Raw genomic sequence first — 7,738 nt, forward strand, 5'->3', positions numbered from 1 at the left:
TAAACTTGACGTTTGGCTCTGTTCTTCTTTTCCCTATACAACAAACCTGTTCGCTGAAAATAGCCTACAAGTTCAAAACGTGTGGGGTTCAAATGGTTAATGTAAAACAAAAAAAAAGTCCTATCACACAAAGATTTGGCGGCCCCCCTGTAGTAACTCTGAGGACCCCTTGGGGGTCCCGGACCCCCTGTTGAAGACCTGCATACCAACTGTGCCATACACCTCATTAAAATATATAAAAAAAGAAGAGAAGAGAAGAGAAGAGAAGAGAAGAGAAGAGAAGAGAAGAGAAGAGAAGAGAAGAGAAGAGAAACCTTTATTTCCTGAAGGGAAATTCAGATGTCAGAGTCAGCAGACTGATACTGGTGTTACTAGTGATTGATTGATTGATTGATTGAATACTTTATTAACAGTTTGGCAAAAAAAAGCACAGAAAGTACAGTTTAATACAAATACAATGCTAAAAGGATTGAACCCAAGAAAGCACTATTGTGTTTCCATTGGGGTCCTGAGTATTCAATTCATTAAAACATTAATGCCAGACAAATATGCAATACTATGCAAAAACATTTGCATTGCATTTGTAGGCATGAATAGGTGCTGCAGGAACGTATTAGGTGAGCAGAGTTTCATTGACTCAGGTAATCCAGAACTGTGCCACTGGCAAACTTGCCAGAACATTACCGTCACACTTGCAATATGCCAAAAGCCAAGCTGATTAGATTTTTTAATTTAAATAAAAGACAAACTTCTCTTATTTTAAGTGCCGGCTGTAGCGAGACAGCTTTTGGTACTGACCGGCTTAGAGCGGTTTTGAATGAGACTAAGGATTCACACTTTTTGTATGACTGTTGGTAGCTGGTCCACATTTTGGTGTCATATCATGCAGGAGAACGAATTTAACCCCTTGTTTGAGCCAAATTGGGGTTGAATGTGATTTCTGGTGTTGTGTTTGTGGACATCTTTAATGTTTTTGAAGTAGTTTGCCAGATACATGGGTGTCTTTGTGTTTGTGGTGTAGTGTATCTTGTTGACCAGGCCCATTGCAAGTTGCTGTACTCTGTCCTCTACCCTGAGCCATCCCACCCTAGCAAAATGAGCAGGGGTTAGACAAGTTGTAGGTGTGAGGCCAAGTAGCAGCCTGACCTGTTTGTTTTGGGATGTCTGGAGCCTTGTTTTTAAGGCCTTTGTGGAGCTAGTATGGTACCATGAGGTGCATGCATAGTCATAGTGACATTGGATGAGAGCTCAGACTACTAGAGTCCTCAATGTATTCCTACAATCCTACTGACCAGTGAGGAGATCTTGTACTAACATCTTGTTCTTTGGTTGACTTTTTTGATTACTTTAATTGCCATTTTTTCACTGGATTTGCCTCTAAAAGGTAGGTAATTTCCTCTTTTCTTGCGATATTGCCACCCACTTTTACTGTGAAGCCATCGGCCTTGCAAAGGTTTATTTTGGACCCAAAGAGAATGGATTCAGTTTTGCCCAGGTGTATTGATAGTTTGATATCAGCGAGCCAGGTGCAGATTTTACCGAGTTCAGCGCTAAGGGCTTTTTCGACCTGCAATCTTTCCTTGTCCGAGACCAGGAGAGGAACAAATTGCAGTAGAGCTATCAAGGTTGACATGTTACTACGCATGAACACATCATCAATACGTTATTCGCTATTCATTATTTTATCGCCATTAATGTCAAAATATAGAACGCAAAGCTCTCTATGTCTGGGAGCATGCTCAGTTCAGTTGTATGTAAACACACGTTCATACGTTTATGGGACAAAGAAAGCCAACTAGCCAGGGCAGTTCTGCTTGTTGTTTTCAGTTGAGAATGTGTGTTCCTGTGTCACATAAGACTAATTCATACAGTGGCTAAGGATGCCTATTTATTTAACAATGTTTATATTGTGGCTCACAATAAGCTAATTATTTAGGGGTGCAATACGTTAGTCCGACAGCGCATTCCTCCGACAGCGCATGCCTCCGACGTTTCCAATACTAACCCTATAACCCGAACCCTAACCCTAACCGCACGCGGATGCCACATAGTCGGAGAAATGGGATGTCGGATTAACGTATGCCTCCCATTATTTAGTATACTGTGCTAGCATAGCTGCTAATGTTACTGTTGTCCTAGCCAGATCCCAAGTGTGTTGCTGGTATGTGTTATTATAGATTTCCATGGTTATTGCGGAGGTGTTGTTACAGCAGCATTACTGTTGTGACTCCATGACTCATTTTGAAAGCATTTTCATATTCATAGTCCTGTGATACTGTACTGACATACTCTACAGACATTGATTGACAACACTGACAGCAGTGGTTTTCCCTCATTTTCTACATAACTGCAGATCAGTCACCGTTAAAATATATCTTATCTATGATCTGGCTGCCCCGCCCCCTGAGAAGGGAACACCCTAAATACTCTAATGAGGCCGAGGGTGTACGTTAGTTACAGGGTTTGGACAGGTTGTAGGTACAGTCGGTGTTGCATAGCGGAATTTGGGTAGACGGCAGGCTTACCCACACTCAGAGGTTGTTCCCATCATTATCATGTCATCGTGTGTCAGTTCAATTATTGTTACCATAATCTGAAAATGTGATATCCAGGAAGAGAGGTCAGATCATCTATTAACATGTCAATCACAACATTTTGATCATACCGTTATACTTTCATCAACATAACATCTATGATTTAACCCATTTTGAAATGTAACCCTATTTGTAACGATACCTTTCAAGACGGGAACCCCTTTTGGGGTTCCTGTTGCTATGTACGGTAAATAGCAACATACATTTTTTTGTAGTTTTTGAATACATATTTGAAGTTTTTAAGAAAACTTAGGTCAGGATTTAGAAGGCGTATTAAGAATCGGCCTCAGGTCTAAATGGGTTAATCAGTCGTACTGTATGTGTATCATTCAACACATGAACACATGGATGAATGCCTTATTGTGTGGTTGAAAGTGAACCAGTCTCCCTCAGATTAGCATCGTGTTTACCCCATTCAATTTGTGACATAAACCTGTACCCACATCATGTAGAAGTGATTGTGATCAGTGATGTCCTTACATTTGGTGGACACTAGAATATATCTTACTGTACTGCACTATTTGTAGGGTTGAAACTTTCTTTGTGCCAGCCACATGCACAGATAAGAGCCACCAGTGCCTGAATGCCAGCCCAATAGAAGAAAGGGCCCTTTTATTGTAAACAATTAAAAAATCTTGCAGAACCAAGCAATTGCTCTCTGCCCTGCTCAAAGAAAGGCTATTTCCCCTGGTTTTATCCCATACATGCCACACCCCAAAGTGTGAGCTTGCTATGTTCTGTTGACTGGCTTTTTAATGGGTTAATCTGTCAAAATGTGTAGGGCTCGTCTCTTAATCATTACCACATGTATATGTAAATAATAGGCTATATAAAGTGTATACGATGTTGTCTAGATTGTTTTAGCTTCTCTGGTTTCTAAATTGTTACTGTCCTGATTATGTTTTCTGATTCTTAATACTACTATACTATAATTCTATTTTCTCCTGTTTTTATTCAGTTTGAGTACCCACCCTCCCAAAAGACTGTGCACGGCTGTGCTTTGCACACACTGCGTGTCTGCTTGTTTGTCTTTCTCTCTGTCTCTCATGCGTGCACACACACACACACACACACACACACACACACACACACACACACACACACACACACACACACACACACACACACACACACACACACACACACACACACACCTCACTTGGTGTGGCTACAAGGGTGTGGCAGAAAGTTAACGATCAGAGTTTAGATTACATTACATGTGCATATGAGGGTGAGCTGGTTGCGGTAGTCCTCATATGCACTGATCAAGGTACATGCACAGTTACGAGAAGGCCTACGCGATAATATATGGACCCTTCATTTTACAGGCTGTATCAAGTCAATCACATGTAATTGATTGACTTGATACAGTCAGGGGCTCCGTAATAAAAGGCTACAAAGCATGCTCAAAAGGTTTTTACGTTGATTATTAGCATTAGTGAGTTACACTAACACCTAGCATTATCTGTGATCAGTGGTGGAAAGTAACTAAGTACATTTACTTAAGAACTGTACTTAAGTACAGTTTTGAGGTACTTGTACTTTACTTGAGTATTTCTAATTTCCGATACTTTTACTTCTACTTCACTACATCTCAGAAGCAAATATTGTACTCCACTACAATTATTTGAAACTTTAGTTACTAGCTACTTTACAGATATAAATTATGATATTATGAAACATTCATTAACCACTTTAACCCTATTGTATACCTAGGCTATTTGAAAATAGCAGATATACAAGCTCACAACGCGTCACAGCGTGACACGTTATGAGCTTGTAGATCTGCTATTTTCAAACGTTTTAGTACTTTTACTTGTGGTACTTTAAGTACATTTGGATACCAATACTTTTGTACTTTTACACAAGTAGATTTTGAATTCCGGACATTTACTTGTAACAGAGTATTTCTACATTGCAGTTTTGACTTTTACTTAAGTAAAACATTTGAGTACTTTTTCCACCACTGTCTGTGATACATCAAAAATACAAATGTAGTTCTAGATTTTAAGCGGAAAATGAAAAAAACATGACAAAGAGTACAATCCTCTTGGAGCTAGCAGCCCCAAGAGGCCATGCACCTCCTTGGGGTTCATTCTGAAATCTGCCTATTTAGATGATGAGTATTCATGCCTGTAGAGTTGACATTTTGGCCTGAGGGTGGTGCTAGAGGAAAGGTCATGGGGGTCATTCAAACATTCAAGGGTTTATCCTGTGTAGAGCATGAATAAACTCAACAAGTTTCTTGGCAATCTGTCCATTCAACGTTGAGATATTTTGTGTACATGGTAATCCAACTTAGTGTCTTTGTCAGGAAGGAACATATTGTTCATACGTAAGTAAGTAATAAATAAATGAAATGCAATTAAACTGCTTACATAATTAGACAGAGACACTGCTGAACATAAATAACAGCCACTTTAAAGGACTCTGGTTGCATACTAGTATACTGTTCCATTAAGTAGCATATCTTATTTTCCACACACTGTTTCCCTTAACTTTTGACCCCTATACTTGTCCCCTCTCTCTCTCTCTCTCTCACAATACGTTCCTTCCTGACAAAGACACTAAAAGCAGGTCAGTACCAAAAGCTGTCTCGCTATACAGCCGGCACTTAAAATAAGAGAAGCTTGAAATGTAAAAATCTAATCAGCCTAGCTTTTGGCATATTGCAAGTGTGACGGTAATGTTCTGGCAAGTCTGCCAGTGGCACAGTTCTGGAATACCTGAGTCAATGAAACTCTGCTCACCTAATACGTTCCTGCAGCACCTATTCATGCCTACAAGTACAAATGCATGCCAGAGAGTCATTGTTTTCGTAATGGCAGTAGGACAAAAAGGGTGTGGATGTTTTATGGAAAACGCCTACATATACACACTTTCCCTTTACTTGCTCCAACTAGCAAACACCAGGCTGGTCGGGGTGCGCATGCTCACACACACACATACACACACACACACACACACAGAGAGAGACCCTGATGTCCTAATAAGGAGTGAGCGAGTGAGTGAGACAAAGCCAATAGGACTGACATAGGACCGGCATAATTCCCAAAGATTGTATTGGAAAGTTACGGCTTTTGAAAATGTTTTCCATTTTGTAAATGGCAAGAACTTGATGCGCTGAATAGTTTTTCGGCTACTTTGCATATAGTTTGAATTGGCTCTCCTCGCATTATATCACCACTTACAATAGTGGCGCAAGTTTAACTCAAAGGAGTACATTTTCACACTCTATTTGGGGCCTCTAGTCATCTCTCACACTGTGAAGCACATGAATGAAGTGGAATAGCGAAACTAACATTGTGTGTGAGGCAAACAGAACTGCAGGCAAAGGTTACATCATTCTCTCTCTCTCTCACACTCTCTCTCACACTCTCTCTCTCTCACACACACTCTCTCTCTCTCTCTCTCTCTCTTTCTTTCTCTCTCTCTCTTTCTCTCTCTCTCACACACACACACACACACACACACACACACACACACACACACACACACACACACACACACACACACACACACACACACACACACACACACACACACACACACACACACACACACACACACACACACACACACACAGCCAGTGAATAAGCGATGACAAGATAGTGGTTGCTAGGTGATGCGCAGTAATGGCAACAATAACAGCAGGGTTCCAGACATCATCGTCATGATGTGATGTGAGAACAGCAACATGAAACAGATGTCTCTTTACATGGGGAACATAGAGATTCTTCACTCTTGTCCTGACTCCTCGACATGCTCATTCACTTTTCTGCCCAGAATGAATAGTCCAACACCATTGATGCACGTTATAAATGAGTATAACAGCAAGCATTCATGTTTGGTTTATTTGGCAGGGACCATGACCAATTGTACCAATTCAATTCAATTAAATTTAATTAAGTGTCAAATCACAACAAGTTGTCTCAAGACACTTTACATGTAGAGCAGAGACCAGAGCACAGGGAGGCCACAAAGACCATGGCCTTCATTGCCCCTTCAGTCTGGCCTTGTGCCCCTCAAACGAATGGCATGCCCCAGCTGACCGTACCACTTTCTCCTATGTCTCTCTCTTGTCAATATGCAGACACCAGTGTCTCTTTCTTTCTTTCTATCTATTCTGAATTCTTAACTCCCCTGAGTCCCAGTCTTTAAACCAATAAACTAACTTAGATTGGTGCAGGGCTGAGCATGGATCAGATTGTAAATGCCATCATTTATTTATTTCACTGCAGATAGACATATTACATTTAAAATCACCCTTAAATCAAATTAATTCTTTCAATGGACTAAAATCTTGTTTTATTTTTTGGCATTTGGCCTTTGTGCCCTAAAAAAAATGGACAACACCAAAGGCCAAGTGGCCTTGCCCCTAACATGACGAAATTCCAGGCCTGGCAGAGACCCGACATTGTCCCACCCTGAGCAAGCAACTTTGCGCGACAGTGGCAACGAAAAACTCCCCTTAACTGGAAGAAACTTCAGGCACACCCAGGCTCTAGGGTGGGCGGCCATCCGCCTCGCCCTCGACTGTGTCGGGGGGTAAAGGAGAGAGAGAGAGAGAGAGAGAGAGAGAGAGAGAGAGAGGGAGATACAGAGTTAGCTACAAACCACATTTTCATCTGCACTCAAGGAGGGCAAGGAGTATAACAAAACAAAAAAATACAATATGGGTGTAAGAACAATACAATATAACAGATAATATTGTTTTGTAAAATATTATACAAACACGTGATTGTTATTGTCTACGTCCAGTTCAGAGGTCAGAGAAGAGAAAGCCTTATTGGCATGAACCGAGTTAGTACAGTATTAGGTATTAACCCATTAAGACCTGAAGCCGATTCTACATGTCTCCTAAATCTCAGTAGTATTCTGAAAAACATATGTTTCTATATCAGTGGTGCTCAATCGTTTTCATGTCAAGGACCCCCAAAATTATATGTATTTGGCCGCGGACCCTCATCAAAATATTTTGTTCCAGGGACCCCCCAGAAGCAAAGATTTGAGTTAAAAATGTTTGCTTTAGAAATATATATATTCAAAGATTTGCACACATTTTCAAGATTTTTCTAAAATAGCAGATCTACAAGCTCATAGCGCGGCACTCGGTGCCGCGCTATGAGCTTGTATATCTGCTA

The sequence above is a fragment of the Gymnoscopelus microlampas genome, assembly GCF_963454915.1.
Source record: "Gymnoscopelus microlampas genome assembly, chromosome: 7".
Classification (NCBI taxonomy): domain Eukaryota; kingdom Metazoa; phylum Chordata; class Actinopteri; order Myctophiformes; family Myctophidae; genus Gymnoscopelus; species Gymnoscopelus microlampas.